Here is a 17,421-nt window from a genome sequence, read left to right as displayed (position 1 = left end):
ACAACTGCCTAGAACACCAGAAACAGGTCACTCCTGGGGTCGGAAGGTGGGGCCCAATGACTGGTTTGGGTTTGGAATTTGAAATACGAAGGGAAAAAGGACGGTCATGAATCTGTATGTAAAAGCGCATCATTCAACTGGTTCACTTTAACTCCACAAAATTCTGTGCATTGACTCCCAGGAGGGTGCTTGTCTTGGCGGGGGGATTCAGTTTGGCAACTCCTGCATTAGCTACTGAGGGGGTGTCCAATGCAGGGCGCAGGCTGGGCGCCATTAACAAACACATACCTTCCGTTTAATGTGGGAAGGTCCGAGGCAGATACCCATGGGTCGGACATAGTGCACAGGAAAAGAATCTCCACGGCAGAGCCTCCTCAGACAGGGCCTGCCAGAAGAGGCAGCTTTGTTGCTGAGGCTGGAGGGGCCATTACGTAGGCCTAGAATCCAGAGCCCGAAGGCCGATAAAGGGCTCAGAGACCTCAAAGGGTTAAAGAAGGTTTTCCACTCTCCCCGTGGTCACCCATTTTCTAGCTCAGCTGACTTATGCATAATTTCTTATAGTATTTCACCTAAGGAATTTCTGAACATGCACAAATATACAATTAAAATAATTCCCCTTCAACAAGGACAAGCATTTAAAAACAGACTCCCATTTGTATTAATAGGAAACCCACACGTAGACAAAGTACTCAGGATGGGATCATTTATGAAAAGAACTGGGGCAGACATGGCCAGCATCCTCCCTGGCTGCCTCAGTCTCCCCTCCAGGACTCAGAGCATTCAGTGTTGCTTCCCCAGTCTCTCTGCCCCGAGGCCATCCTCTGACCATGGAGCGATGCTTGACCACAGGGATGGGAGACAGCCCATCTCCCTGGGTGGGATGGCTCCGAGGCAAGCTCCTCACTTCTCTCAGAGGGTCCTGGTGGGTTGGCCCCACTGTCCCTGCAGTCGCCTGCCCTTCAGTGCACTTTGGATTCCCCACCCTCTTCTCCCACCTCCCTGACCCCTCACAGTGCTTCCTGGGATCACTTCCCAGATAAACTCCTTGCACCCAAATCCTCGCCTCGTGGTCTGAAAATTGAGAACAGATGTACTGAAGGCTCTTTTAAAGACGCAGTGCTTCCAGGATGCCAAGCCCAATCATGGGGAAGAGGCCTGGGCTGCAGCAAGAAGACATCACCTGCCAGGACGTGGCCGGGGCACCTGAGGGTGCATTTTGGGCCCAGTGAGGGTCAAGGGTCCTTGCTCAGGACAGTCACAGTGGAGCTTGCAAAAGGTGTGCCTTGCTTCATGTAGAGGGCTGCCATTCCAAGTAACCTCAAACATCTGCATAGAAGAGATGTGCACTGCGCTGTCTCAAGTCAAAAAGTATTTCGAAGTTGAAGAGACAAACAGAACAAAAGGGAAGAAGGGAAGCAGAGTTGGAGGGGCTTTGACAAAGAGTTCAAAAGCCCACAGAGCTTGCTCATTTTTCAAGTATGTCGAAGCTGCTCTGTGCCCTTAAAGAAGTTGATGATTCAAGTGGAACAGTGCACATTTGGGGTCAGGAAAGCCCCTGTGTTCCCATTACTGTTCACCTCTCCATGGAATGGTAAAAAGATGAGAACGCTGAGCATACCACCAGTTGGTCCCATAAATATGGACTGCATCTCATTAAATGTTTGATTCCATGAACTTTAACCCCAGAGCTCTTTGAGAGTGTGGTGTCAGTGTGTGGCCATGTGTTTGTGAGACAAGGCTGACCTGGGAGGTAATTTATGAGGTAGGAGTGCTTGGGATTAGGAGACGCACCTGCCCCATCGGGAAGGAGAGGAAGAAGGTGGTGTGAACTGTTATGCACTTTATAGACAGCACATTCCCATAAAACTTTTCTAATCATCAGGGAAAAGGGGATGAGGTCAGGCAAAGCTTCCTTAAGTAGAACACAAAAAGTACTAACCATAAAGGGAAAAATTAATGAATTATACTATATTAAAATGAAGAACTTCTGTTTATCAAAAGACAACTGTAAGAAAGTGAGAGAGGATATTTGTAATACATGGGAGAGATGTTTGTAATGAATGGGATCAACATAGGATTTGTATCTAGAATATATGTAAAAAACACAAAACAAAAGCCCCCCCACAGACAAATTAAAATGGCACAGTAGAAAAATGGGCAAAAAACTTGGAAACTTCACAAATGAGGGCATTTAAACATAAGGATGGCCAATAAACACATGAACAGGCACTCAGTTTCATCAGCCATCCAGAAAAGGCAAATTAAAACCACTACTCTGTACCTCTACACACCCACCGGAATGACTAAATGACAGAGAGAGAATACAAAGTGTTGATAAGGATGTGGTGTGATAAGAGCGCTCTTAAATTAATGATGAGCTTCTAACTTGGTTCAACAACTCTGAGAAACTCTTTGATAGTACCTACTAAAGCTGAAGACATGCACATTCTAATATTCAACAATTCCACTTCTAGGTATGCATTGGACAGAAACATGTGTCTATGTTCACCAAAAACATTTTGTCAAGAAGGTTCCCAGCAAAAATCTTTGTATTAGTCCCAAAGTTGAAAACTGCCCAAATGGCCATCAACAGAGGAATTATGGTCTATCAGAACAATGGAATACTGCATGATTCCATTTACATGAACTTCAAAAACAAGTAGAAGAAAATGGTAGTGCTGGGAGTCAGGACAGTGGTTACCTTTCTGTTTAGTTTCAAAACAAAGACAAGAGGATTGAGCGGAGAAGGCAACTTTAGAGCTGTAGCCTCTGACCCCAGCTCGGCCATCAGCATTGCCCTGTGTGCCCAAGCTAAGCAGCTGCCCTTCTGTGATTCGTTTTCAGTACTGGAAAAACAGTATGGATAGCATTAATCTTTGCCACTGTGATGCCTTTTAGAGAGCTGGCATTCATGTCGTGCTTTCCAAATGACAAAGCGCTCTGTCATCCTGAGGCTTATGACAGCTGTGGGAGGCAAGTAAGACAGGGCTTTCTCTATTTTTTCCATTTTTCCAAAGAAGAGGCACATGTTTGTAGAGGTCAAGGGCCTGAGCTGGATCAGAAGTGCTGGACTGAGAGTTCACTGATCAAGGTTCATATCCTGGTTCTTGACCCATGTAGTGGCTCAACAGATGTGTTCACTCTCTAAAAACTAATCAAGCTCTAAATGTATGATCTGTGCATTTTTATGCCTGCATAGTATGCTGTTTATAATAAAACTATTTACAGAGAGAGAGAAGATAAGGAGAGAAATGCATGCTCGAACTGGAGAGGGAAGATTCTCTGGACCCAACCTATCACCAGGTAGAAGCAGGAAAATCAAGGCTCCACAAGGAAATGACAAGGAGACCATATGTGTAGGAAGCCATTCCTAGAGCAGGAGACAGACTGCATGGTGGATAGTCTTGCAACTGCTGGTCTCTTTAGGTTGGAACACACACACTCCTCCACTAAGGAGAATTCCTCCTAGCCTGAAAATAGCCCTGACACTCTCCAAATGAACATCCTATCTATCCCTGGTCCAGGAATAACTCAGAGGTGAACAATAGTCAGAAACAATCAGTACAGGATTTATACAAATTAGTATGAATAAAAAGGGAGAAGATACAGGAGGGAGAAAGCGTGTGAAGAATACTCACCAGATAATATGATCATCATATGGCTAAAAAGAATGTGCAAACCTATGTGCATTATTTTTTTAAAAAAAAACATAGTAATTGCGTCTTTTTTTTTTTTTTTTGCACTTGCAAAAAGCAAATACATAAGAACTCAGGGAAAAGATGGTCAGGTCAAACGAGATAAAGTATTAACCATCAGAACTGGGCCAAGGAAGGTAAAAAAGAATACAATCAGATGACCAATGAGGACAACACTGAGAGCAGAAGAAGAGAGATCCCACTGAACACAGAGGGGTATATGGAGTTAATGACCAAGGCAAAAGTGAATTTAATAAAATGAATAAACAATTGAAACAGATTAGGCAGAAATGACAGACATGGAAGACACATAAAGGAGATGTGACATAAGCAAAAGTGGGAGGCAAGGAGGATGAGCTCTCTCTATTTTTTCCAATGAGGGACAGATGTTTGTGGAGGTCAAGGGCCCTGAGTTGGGGTGGAAGGACAGGACTCCTAAAGAAGAGAACCAAAGTAATGGGACAGAAAAGGTATCTGAAGAGAAATGCAAGATCCTATCCTGAAATGAAAGAAGCTCTCAGTTTCAGATTGGAAAGCAAAGCCCTATTCCAGGAAAAAATGGCGAAGAATAATGAACACAGAGGCATGTCCTTGATAAAAGTTACTGGATTTCAGAGATAGAGCACAAAATATTTTAAGCAGCCAGGCAAAAAGATCAAGTCACTGACAATGGGAAAAGACAGCAGGCTCCCTGCAGATTTCTCCACAACAGCACCCACTGTGGGGTGATGCTTAGAAGGATACAAGGAAAGAAAATGTAACCTGAGTAATTTCTAGCAACTAAAGTGTTGCTTAGGTATTTATGTAACAGAAAATTACTTTTTAAAAATATTTTATTTATTTGAGAGAGAGGGAGAAAGCACGAGCTGGAGTGGGGGAGTGGCAGGCAGAGGGAGAAGCAGACTCCCCGCTAAGCAGGGAGCCCAATGCGGGACTCGATCCCAGGACCCTGAGGTCATGACCTGAGCCAAAGGCAGATGCTTAATTGACTGGGCCACCCAGGCGCCCCCAGAAAATTATTTTTGAACGTATAAAGAGTGGAATCCTTTTCTGGAGAAAATACTAGAGGATAAAGTTCAGTCAGCAGAGAAATGAATGCAAAACCCAGAAGTGACTAGAAGTGAGCACCCACCAAAGCATCAATTGAAATGAAGTTAGAGAACTTCTCTAGCTGAAGTTAGAGAACAAAAGGCAGAGGATATAAATTTGGATGAGACAGAAATGGTAGAGATATAAGAACAGGCTATAAAAGAAGGTGCAGTGGGGGGGGGCATAAGAGATTGTCCATATATATATCAATTTCTTTATCATGTCTAGTTGGGGGAGGAACGAAACAGACAAATGTAATAACTGAGATATCAGAGCTTTTAAAGGGAAAATGTTAACCACTAAGAAAAATAATTAAATTGGGGTATAGAGGGAATGGAGAGAAGGGGTTTAAAGGTGGAAATGCATTTATTTCATCATGCCCATGCAATTAGGGTAGAGTAGAAACTAAAGAGAAGTTTGCCTGTGGCACCTTTAGCTCCCAGCAAATGTCAGAATAGATCATCTATGGAAGGCAGGGCTGCTCTTCCATTCCAAAAACAGCTAAGTATTATAATAAAATGTCATTCATTTTTTAAAAGATTTTATTTTTAGGTAATCTCTACACCCCAATGTGGGGCTCAAACTTACAACCACAAGATCAAGAGTCTCTTGCTCTTACCAACTGAGCCAGCCAGGTGCCCCTCAAACGTCATTCTTATTGCTGAGCTCACCAGAAGTGAAGAACTATTCAAGAAAGCCAACACAAAACACACACATAGCTATACTTGTACATACTTACAACATAGTCCAATTTGGGGCGCCTGGGTGGCTCAGTTGGTTAAGCGACTGCCTTTGGCTCAGGTCATGATCCTGGAGTCCCGGGATCGAGTCCCGCATCGGGCTCCCTGCTCAGCAGGGAGTCTGCTTCTCCCTCTCCCGCTCCCCCGTCTTGTGCTCTTTCTCTCTCTCACTCTCTCTCTCAAATAAATAAATAAAATCTTTGAAAAAAAAAAAAAAGTCCAATTTGTAGTCAGCACATACAAGGGGTGCATTCCCCCGAGGGCTGGCAATGATCTTGACCCTCCAGCTGGGAGAATAAGTCTGGAATCTGGAAGGGTGTTTATCAGTTCTAGAAGGATTGGTGGCACCCCTGGCTTTTTGAGACAAATGTAAAGTCTCTCTGAAGGAAAGCAACCACCATTCAGGCTCTCAGAATTCCATGGTGATTTCTAATAAAAGTAAACTCACGATGAAACATGGAAACATAAATGACAGCCAGCAGAAGCAACCAACAAAAGATTTAAACTTCCAAGCTGTTTAGATGATAGAACGATCAGATACAGAATATATAATTACCTAGGGGTGCCTGGGTGGCTCAGTCAGTTAAGTGCCCTACTCTTGATTTTGGCTCTGGTCACTGTCTCAGGGTTATAAGATCGAGCCCTGTATCGGGCTCTGCGCTGGGTGTGGAACCTGCTTAAGATTCTCTCTCTCCCTCTCCCTCTGCCTCTGCCCACCTTCTCTCTCTCTAGAAAAACAAAAATCATTATAGTAACTATCTATAAAATATTTAAAGAAATAGAAGATGACATCATGTACACAAGCCAGCAGTGAGATACTATGGAATATGATCAGGCACATCTGAAAAAGAAACTAGAAAGAACTTTTATTATGAGACATTAAATGTATAATTGTTGAAGAAAAGCGGTGGATTCTGACATCACTGAGAGAGAGAATTCGTGAATGGAAAATAGATTTGAAGAAATTATACAGATTGTAGCATGAAGAGAAAAGAAACAGGAAAATACTAAAAAAAATTGGGTTAAAAGATAACAAAGAGGAGAAAATGTTGATGTCTGTGTCTAATCATAGTCCTAGAAGGAGACTAGAAAGAATGGAAGAGAGGCAGTATTTGAGAAGAAAATAGCTAACATAGAACAAATACTGTGTAGAATAATGAGGCTTCCCACTTAGTAGGGGGCAGGCTTCTAATATGGGCCCAACAACCCCTGTCTCCTCCTACTCATGCTCTTGTGTAACACCCTCCCCTTGTACATCTGATGAAACTACTGGCTTGCTTTGCCTCCACTGAAAACAGCAAAAATCATAGGATGTCATTTTAAGCAACTCTTGGGCCAATGGGGAAGTCGTAACCAAAGCTGCGAATTATGAAGAAAATAATGACGATGAAAATGTTAGATACCATGAGAGATGAAGGAAGAGTCTCAAATACTCAAACAAGGAAAAAATTGTCTACTTCAAAAAGTATGAAAGTGGAACAATATAAATTTCTAATAAAACAGAATAAATTAATGAAGATAAAAGGAGTAATTTCTTATTTAGGGAACAGAAAAACCATAGACAAGTATGAGTTGGCTCTTTGGGGGAAAAATGAACTGGATAAACCACTTGCTAACCTATTCAAGAAAAAGGGAAGAAAGCATGAATAATAAGATGAAAAGAAAGGAGAAAGAAAAAAAGATGGACAGAAAGGAAGAAGATAACCAAAATGTAAAGGAAATTTTATGTATGTACATATGTATGCATGTACATATGTATGTATGCATGTAAATTTTTTAAATTTTTTGTTATGTTAATCACACCATACATTACATCTTTAGTTTTTGATGTAGTGTTCCATGATTCATTGTTTGCGTATAACACCCAGTGCTCCATGCAGAACGTGCCCTCTTTAATACCCATCACCAGGCTAACCCATCCTCCCACCCCTCTCCCCTCTAGAACCCTCAGTTTGTTTTTCAGAGTCCATCGTCTCTCATGTATGCATGTAAATTTTAAATAATAATCAGTGATCACTGAGCTCAATTTTATGGACCTAAACTTGAGATGAAGTTATTTCCTTACAGTATATAAATTAATAGAGCTATTGTTCAGAATAGAGTAAAATGTGGGGCACCTGCATGGCTCAGTCATTTAAGCATCTGCCTCCGGCTCAGGTCATGATCTCAGGGTCCTGGGATCGAGTCCTGCATCAGGCTCCCTGCCCAGCGGGGAGTCTGCTTCTCTCTCTCCCTCTGCCCCCTCTCTGCTCATGCTCTCTCTCAAATAAATAAATGAAATCTTTAAAAAAAAAAAAAACAAAACAAACCCAGAATAGAGTAAAAATGCACATAAACTAGTTAATATAGAAGACCTAGGGAAGCTGGTCAATGAGCTACCCTTCCTGAAAACCTCTGGCCCACATGGTTTCTTAGCAGTATTTTTCATAAGGAGACTCTATTTAATCTTTCAGAAACAGATAACACCAATCCATTCAAACTGTTTAAGAGCATTTAAAAAGGGGGAAAAGTTTTCCTTATTATTTATATTAATTGATATCACACTGAAACCAAACTGAACAAGATAAGCACAGGAAAAGAAAAAAGGTTCAGACCAAACTCATTTATGAACACTGTGGCAAAAATCCTAAATAAAATTTACTAATATAGTGAAACATACACCATGGCCAAGTAAGGTTTACTCCAAGAATCTGAAGAGTTCAGTATTAGAAAACCTGCTAATATAATTTGCCACATTAATAATTCAAAGAGAGAACTCATCCAGTCCTCTCCATGGATGCTGAGAAGACATTCAATAAAATTTAATCAAAACCTCTTATTAAAATTCTTAACAAGGGGCGCCTGGGTGGCTCAGATGGTTAAGCGTCTGCCTTCGGCTCAGATCATGATCCCAGGGTCTTGGGATCGAGCCCCGCATCGGGCTCCCTGCTCCGCGGGGGGCCTGCTTCTCCCCCTCCCTCTGCTTCTCCACCTGCTCATTCTCTCTCTCTCTCTGTGTGTGTGTCAAATGAATAAATAAAAAAATCTTTAAAATTCTTAACAATAAACATAAACAGATACTTCCTTCATTTGATAAATATCTATCTCATGGGGAACATCGGAAGCATTCTCATTAAAACTGAGAAGAAAAGAATGTATATTATCACACTGCTATTATTTTAGATGAAAGAAAGAATTAGGGGCTAATATGGAATTATATAACTAAAAAACCAAATGACTCAACTAAAGAACTATTATAATTTCTAAAAGAATTCAGTCAGATGGTTGGGCAGAAAATTAAAATACAGTAATCAAAGCTCTTTATAAATAGCAACTACAACCAATTTTAAAGATATAATGGAATAAAAGATCACATTCATATAGCAAAAAATATTCTATAGGGATAACTGTAACAAGAAACTTACAAAATAAACATAAAGAAAAATTTTAAATGTCCCTGAGGGAGAGAGGGAAGATGTCTTGAATGGATGTAAAGAAACACTACGTAGGAAGACTCAAAGTATAAAGGCATATATTTTTCACCAAGTTAGTCTCCAAAATAATGTAATTGAATTTAAAATACCAACACAATTTGGACCTAAACAAGCAGATCTAAAGACCATATGGAAAAATAAACAAGAAAGAATAGCCAGTAAAACTGTGAAAAAGCATATGGTTAGTGTATTAAAATATTTTATAAAGCTACAGTCATGTAAGTATTAAGAGGTACATGATTATATCAGTGGAATAGATTGGAAAAATCCGGAAATATATTTTAAAAATAAGACACAAAGAAGTATAATATATTATAAAGATAGCATTTCAAATTTATGGGGAGAAATAAATTAATTAATAAATGGTATGGATCCACCTGAGAGGCCATCTGGAAACAAAGTGAGGTTGGATCCCTTACCTTATACCTTACACTAAAATAAATGACTGCTGTATTAAGGATTTAAAAATAAAAATGAAATCATAAAAGTGCTAAAAGATATCACATGAATTAAGTTTATTTACAGTTTAGGAGTAGGGAAGACCTTTCTAAGCATGACATAAAACTCAGAAGCCTTATAAACTTACTGATATATTTGACTTTACACACATACACATGCACACACACACACATTTCTGCTTGACATAAAATGAAAAAAAAAAAGTAAGCAAACTGCAAAAAAATTTGCAGCTCATATATCAGCTAAAGGGCCAATTTCCTTAGAAATAAAATTTCCAACAAATCACTAAAAAAAGATCAATAATTCAAAAGATTTAAAAAGACAGTCCACAGAAAAGAGAACACAACTGGCTTCTTAATATATAAAAATATGCTCAAAGTCATTAATAAGAGAAATGCCATTCAACCTGCAACAGACTCATTTCCTAAATACTCAGATTGGCAAGGCACCAGACAGGCTGGGTGAAGATGTGCGGAGACAGGAACTTCCATATGTTGTTTATGGGAGTGTAAATAGATAAGCTTTTTTGGAGATCAATCTGATAATATCTATCAAGAACTGAGAGGCATGCACCTAATTTCATCTCAAGTTCAAAGACAGGCAAAATTAGTCTGTGGGATCAGAAAGAAAGATAGTGATTATTGCTGGGGACCAGTGAATAGAAGGGGGCTTTAGGGAAGCTTCTGGAATTGCAGAGATGCTCTATTTCTTGATGTGCAGTTTAAACTGATGTGTTCAGTTTATAAGAAAAATGAATGTAACTGTACACTTAGGATTTGAACTTTTTGGTGTTTCCTGTTGTGTTATATACAGGTGAATAAAACTCCAAAAATTACATACATGCATAAATGACCTTTTATCCACTTCTAGGTATTTATCTCAACTTGGGGTGATTCTGGCTCCCTGCAAGGTATTTGACAATGTGTGAAGACATTTTTTTGGTTGTCACATCTAGGGGATGCCCCTGACTTATACTGGGTAGAGGCTAAGGTTGTTACTAAATATCCTACCGTGTATAAGATAGCTGCAGCAAAGAATTATTTCAATAGTGCCGAGGTCAGGAAACTCGGCTATAGATAAACTCAACAGTAATGACAAAAAGAAAAATAGTAAGTTACAGTGGAGATAAGAGACTCTTAACTATAAGAAACAAACTGAGGGTTGCTGGGGGGGTGGAGGGGATGGGGTAACTGGGTGATGGGCATTAAGGAGGGCACTTGATGGAATGAGCACTGGGTGTTATATGTCACTGGTGAATCACTAAATTCTACCCCTGAAATTAATAATACACTCTATGCTAATTAAATTTAATTTACATTAAAAAAAAGTTACAGTGGAGAATCCTTCAAGATACATTAGCCAGGTGACCAAGGTTAATATTATCAGTACAACAGTCCCACTTTATCCATAGGGGATGTGTTCCAAGCCTCCCAGTGGATGCCTTAAACCATGGATAGTACTGAACCCTATATATACTGTTACTTCCTATATGTACATCCCTATGACAGAGTTTAATTTATAAATTAGACACAGTAAGAGATTAAGAACAACTACAAAACACAACAACTATGACAACATACTGTAATAAAAGTGTTGTGAATGTGGTCTCTCAAAGTATCTTACTGTATTCATCCTTCTTGTGATGATGTGAGATGAAAAAATGCCTACATAATTTGATGAAGTGACATCATCACTGCATGTCATAGGTATTGTGACCTGGGGATAGGCTACGACTGACCTGACCACACCTCAGGAGGATCAACTGCTTCAGACCACAGCTGACCGTGGGTAACTGAACCCACAGAAGGCAAAACTGCAGATAAGGGGATACCCTTGTAACAAGACGTAGGGTGGTCTCCTTCCCAATCATGCATAACCTCAATTTAATCAAGAGAAAACAGCAGGTAAACCCAGATTGCAAAATAATTGACCAGTACGGCTCAGGTGACAAGGTCAAGAAAGACAAAGACCAAGGAACCACCACAGATGGGAGGAGACCAAGGAGACAGGACTAACTAAATGCAAAACTGGATCCCGGTACAGAAAAAGGACATTGGCACGAAAACCAGTGACATCTGCATGTACTTAGTGAACAGTACTGTACCGGGAAATATATCCTGGTTTTGATAATGGTTTTAGGGTTCTGTAAGATGCTGACACAGAGGGAAGCTGGGGGGAAAGGTATATACTTTCTGTACTATTTTTGTACCTCTTCTTTAAGTCTAAAGCTACCTCACAATAAAAGGCTAAAAAACAACACAATCTGTAGTTAAAAAAAAAAAAAAGAAAAAGGGTGGGGCAACTCTGTTTATATAGGTATTGAACAACTCTAAAACGTCGTTAAGAGAAAAAAAGCAAGATACACAACAGCATGGCAGGATGCTAGTATTTGTATGAAAAAGGAAATCTACAAATGTTTATGTTTTGAATTTCACACCTTGTGCATACATTGCTTATTCAGAAAACAAACTTGATTCTGAAAAGTCACACTGATAACCAAGCATCTGTGGTGGAGATGGTCTTTACTACAATGACCTCCGTGCCCACAATGCATATTTACAAAGTATCGATCAGATAAATGTGAAAATGGCAATGTGGCTTTTCCGGAGTGAATTCTTTTTTTTTTTTTTAAAGATTTTATTTATTTATTTTAGAGAGAGAGAATGAGAGAGAGCACATGAGACGGGGGAGGGTCCGAGGGAGAAGCAGACTCCCCGCCAAGCAGGGAGCCTGATGTGGGGCTCGATCCCAGGGCCCTGGGATCATGACCTGAGCTGAAGGCAGTCACTTAACCAATTGAGCCACCCAGGTGCCCCCGGAGTGAATTCTTTCTTTTCAGCCTCAATGCCACTGCCTCGTCCAAGTCTTCTTCCTCTCTCATCTGGACAAATGCAATCATTTCCTGCAGGTCTTCTTGACTGCAGTCTTCCTCACGCTCAATATATCTGCAACATCTCTTTGGAAACACAGATCTCAATTTAACCCACCCATCACTCCCTACAGCACTCACTTAAAACCCCTATGACATAGCCCCTCTCCTCTCCCTGCCGCCTCCATGCACCCCTGCACTACGTGTACCTGACTACCCACATCCCCGCACCCCTGCACAGGCTGCTGCTTCTGCCGGGGAGTCCACATCTCTGCAGGCTGTACCACGCCACACTGGAGAAGTAAGGTGGACAGGGAGTGGGACCTGCTACCTGCCCTCAGAGAGCTCAGTCCAGGGAAAGAACCAGAACCAAAATATATAATCTAAATAGAGAGCCATGATATCATTCCCCGTATTCTTCAAGGCCAAATCCAGGAGCCCCATTTTTGGAAAGTCTTTCCTTCTTTTCTCCATTCCCACCAGGAAGAACCCATCAGGGTTCTAAGAACACTCCACCTCCAACTGGTCCTGCTGAGCGACAGTCCCATGTGTCTCACCTGCTACCCCCTTGGCTCCCCTCCATCCTGTATTCCTTAGGGTGGGGGGGAGGGAGGGGGCACTGGCTGTGTTTCATTGCCTCCTGCTCTCATTAGCTGGAAGCTAATACATGTGGAAGCACATGGTACACACCCAGACAAGCCTTGCTGAATGAGCAAATGAATAAATCAATGAATGAACAAATACCTTCATGAGTGAGGCCATGCACTGCTCTGATAGCATGAGGGAAAAGCTAACATACTCTAAGCGTTTACTGAGCTCAGGCTAAGTACTTTATCAGAATTATCTCATTGCCACTCATGCCAATCTTAGGAGACAGAAACAATCACTGGTCACACTTTGCAGTGACCTAGCCAAGCTGTGGAGCTGGGACCTTTCCTGACCCTAGAACACATACTCTTATCCACTGGTTGTAATACTGCCTCTTGATGGGTCCCAATTTCCTCTTCTGCTTCCTCCCCCTACAAACTCGCATCCTTCGCATCAACCAGGCACTTGGTCTCATCACTGTCTCATATTTGCAATAGAATGGAATGCTTTGGGCCCTGTGCCTGTAATGTTCTGTTTGCAAGCATCACTGGGCAACATAATCTTGGCTCAGATGAAACGTACAGCCACTCAAGTCACATCAGGGGTGGGGGTGCACAGGCTCCCCCAAGCTCCTGCTCCAACAGCAGAAGAAAGTAGGGCAATCAGCTCGAGACCAACTCCTGCATAAGACGAATAAAGGAGGATCGCATTTATCATGTACAGGTAAAATTTTATCCTGCCTTGGATTTTAACGTTTTTGTTAAATGGTGAAAGTATCAAGTTTTATAGGGAAAAAAAAAAGTGAAATAAGGTCAGATGGGAAAGCAAAAAAAACAACAAAATAAAAACCAAACAAACAAACAAAAAAACCCCAAACCAACAACAACAACCAAAAACCAAAAAACCAAAAAAAATCCCCAAACCAAACCAAACCAAACAGCAGTGGAAAGCTACTGGTCCGGGACAAAGAACAAAGGAAATGAAACAGCTGTCTGGTTCTAGCATCTGTTGCCTCACTGGCTCCATTTAAGGTTTGGCAAAAGTCGTATCAACGGCATTTCGCAGCAGACTGCCTCCAACAGCTGCGGGACAAATAGGCCGGTGCCAAGCTTCCCTCCCTGGCGTACTGTGAAAACACAGGCAAGGTCTGAGTTCCTCAGGAGACAGCACTGTTCATGCATTCAAAGCTTTACCATTTTTCTTCAACTGGTGGTGTCCGGTGTCCGTTTTAAGTGCTGGGGAGGTTGTTTTGATTCTCTTCCTCACCGGGCACCCACTGAGTGTTTGGAGAACGGCTCTGTCTCGCAGCCATACTGAAGGCAATGGTTATGTAAAAACCCTCAGAAATGTGTTGCTGATAACGCAAGCCAAAAGGGAGATAAAATAAGAGCTGGATGAAAAAGTTACTAATCCAAATTTTCCACAAGTACTACTGCAGTTTGAAGCCTTCCCCCAGGCTGGCATGCCAGCCCCCTTTCTGGAAGGCTCCCTGAGCCCTGAGGTTGGTCTCTCCTTCCATGTCCTGTAGGTCGCAGAGAGACGGTTACCTGGCTGGGGCCACCTTGGGGGAGAGAGAAGCTGCTGCTGGATGAAGGCAGGGCCAGGCACCCGGGCACTCTGCTGGCAAGGGTGGGGGGGTGACGGGGGACAAGAAATGGCAGATAACACACAACTTGCAAAGTCTGGAGAGCTCTCTGAGGAAGCAGTCTACTGTAAACTTCCAAACACTTCTGGAAAATTGGGGCCATCTGCTGCCAAAGCCCAACAGTTTTGAGAGAGGCTGCAGATGCTGGGCAGGAGGCTGAGACTGAGGCAGGCAGGACAGCTTTCAACCTGGCACCCAACCCAACGTCCTACCGCGTGGCCCTGTCTGTCTGAGAGGGGCAGGGCGAGGCTCTGGTTCAGGCCAGCCGCCCACTCTGGCCAGGTACTCGGCATTAAAGGGGCAGGTCTCCTTCAGATCGGCAGTTCCCAAGCCCGGCTGAGTGTGAGATCCCCCAGGAAGCTGTCTTCTAGAGACTCAGAGGCTGAAGATCTGGAGGAGGGCATTAAAACTTCTGACATTCTCTGGAGGAGCTTCTAATGACCCACCAGGTGTAGAAGTGACCAACATCAGAGAAAAGAACCTGTAGTTCTGACCCCACAGGGATCTCTAGCCATCAAGATGCCCATGAGAATCGCTATGGGAATTGGGAAAGTTCGCAAAGAGCCTTTCCATCCCAGGGACTTGGGGTGTGTGTGATGAGAGAGAGGGACTGGATGCTGGAGAGCAATGCCTGGTGCTCTCAGCATTAGCAGGAGGAACTGCAAGGACAGCACAAGGAAAGATACAGAAAAGGACCAGCCAACAAGACTGTCAGCTAAACAAGCGTCCCCTCTACCACTGACTCCAGGATGGAAAACAATGGTACTAGCTAACCTTTACTGAGTGCATAGTACATGCTAAGTACTCTAACTCATTTGTTCCTTAAGCCCTCATAATAACCTTACGGTGTGTAAGTAGAGCTCTTTTTCCCATTTCCAGATTGGAAAACTGAGGCAGAAGAGACTGTGTAAATTGCTCAAGAGGCAGAGGCAGGACATGACCCTGGGTGCCTGACTTGGGAGGCGACCTTCTTAAGCACTGTGTCATAAGAACAGCACCTCCATGCTGTGCTGAAAGGCCAAGAGAACTAAATGCGAAGGGCAAACAATAGGTAGAAAGAAGACATAAGACCCATTCTAGACACTCAGGCCTTCCTGAAACAATTGGCCTATAGCTTCTGTGCTCAATACTTTAAAAAACAAAAAACAAAACAGCATGATAGGCACATGTCCGTCCATTACAAACGCCATGACATGTGGGCACAGCCTTGCTCAAGGCAGTTATAAGGCTGGTGTTCATCCCTTCCTAGCACTACTTTCCTCTCCAGAGACGGTCATGCATGGGCTTCAGGGCAATGATGGTGGAATGTGTTGCCAAGGAGGTTGTAGGGTTAAGGGTGAGTGGTCGTTACATAGCACCTTTCAACTCAGAATCTCCAGGAACCAGGGTGACGAGGGGGGACAGATAAATATCTTCCGTGCAGGAAAGGGCTGGGGGCTTTATGAGGCTGTGTGATCATTGTCATAATGTTGTCCTAACTCTGCATTTCTTCCTTCGGTTTCCCGAAGCCATGTCACACTCTTCCTTTCAGTTGATGATACCTACCTTGGGCTCTCTCACCCTCTGCTTCACCCAGCAGGATATCTGAGCCCCAACAGCTTTAAAGTCTTATTAAATAGTGCCTTTGCTTTCCAGTGACTTTCCTGACAGAGACAGGAAGAACTTGTATCATAAAGAAGACGGATCGGGCTAATTGTGTCAAGTTCATTTCCCCTTTGTAATAAATATTTACCATCCAATGTTTAGAACTTTTATGTTTGGACTTTCTTGAAATGCTTTATTGAATTAAAAACATCACATTACCATTGGCTAAAAGAGGAGACGGCTATATTTGCCAATAATTGCTGCAAGAAATGCCAGCTATTGATGCCAATTTTTTTTTTGGTAGTTCATATTTCCATAGACAGCTTTGAGCCTTACAATACCAGTATTCTGCAGACAGACATGGATGTCATGGTGATGGTGTGGGGATCTCCAGGGCCCTACACATGAAAATGGACTGTATTTTAATTTTTCTGGGTTCTCTAGTATGCAAATCGTTAAGAAGGCAAGAAATCTGGTTAATATTTGAAGCTAGGCTACTCCCAAAGCAACCGTTTTTCCCAAGTTATTCACCCTATGCCTTTGAATGCGGAAATGGCTTGTAATTTGGATTGATCTTAAAATGCCTATGAATTGTGTCAAAGAACATACACAAAGTCCTAGTCAGAAGGAGGTTCCGTATTTAAAATTCCAACTAAAGAAGAGTAATAGCTCATGGCAAGCCAGCACCTCCTGCTGGGAACAGATGGCGGCCTGCCACCGCCTAGCACCGAGCACCTGGCCCTGCACTACGAGGCACCTGGGGAGCCCATAAACACCTCTGCAGAACAATATTTGTCAATGCATAATTATACAACTCATAAGATTGCCAAGGAAACAATTAAATTTAAGTATAATCCAAAACGCAAAAATAAATACCAACTTGTAGTTTAGTGACCCATGTGTTTCTTTGTCAACACATTACTTGAGAAGATCTGGCCCTGGGTCTAATAACCACCGTAATTTTAAAGATTATGTATTTGAGAGAGACAGAGAAAGAGACAAGAGAGCAAGTAGGGGGAAGAGCAGAGGGAAAGGGACAAGCAGACTCTGCGCTGGGAGGGGAGCCTGATGCGGGGCTCGATCTCACGACGCTGAGATCATGACCTGAGCGGAAATCAAGAATCAGATGCTTAATCGACTGAGCCACCCAGGGGCCCCTAAGCAATGTTAATTTTAAAGTAGTGGTGAGCGTAAATGATAACTTGAGACAGCAGCTACAACCATCATGCAGTATGGAACTATCTGGGAGTTCTAATCCCGAGGCAGTCATGGGTGCTGC

The 17,421-nt window shown here is 42.3% G+C and overlaps 1 protein-coding gene across 1 annotated transcript in view; it reads right to left on the bottom strand.

Moving 5' to 3' along the window:
- Positions 1-17,421, bottom strand: part of ADAMTS17 (ADAM metallopeptidase with thrombospondin type 1 motif 17) — a 342,817-nt gene that overhangs the window by 151,946 nt on the left and 173,450 nt on the right. The gene's annotated exons all lie outside the window — the stretch shown is intronic.

The sequence above is a fragment of the Neomonachus schauinslandi genome, chromosome 9 (assembly GCF_002201575.2).
Source record: "Neomonachus schauinslandi chromosome 9, ASM220157v2, whole genome shotgun sequence".
Taxonomy (NCBI): Eukaryota; Metazoa; Chordata; class Mammalia; order Carnivora; family Phocidae; genus Neomonachus; species Neomonachus schauinslandi.
This window is presented reverse-complemented; position numbering and strand designations above follow the sequence as displayed.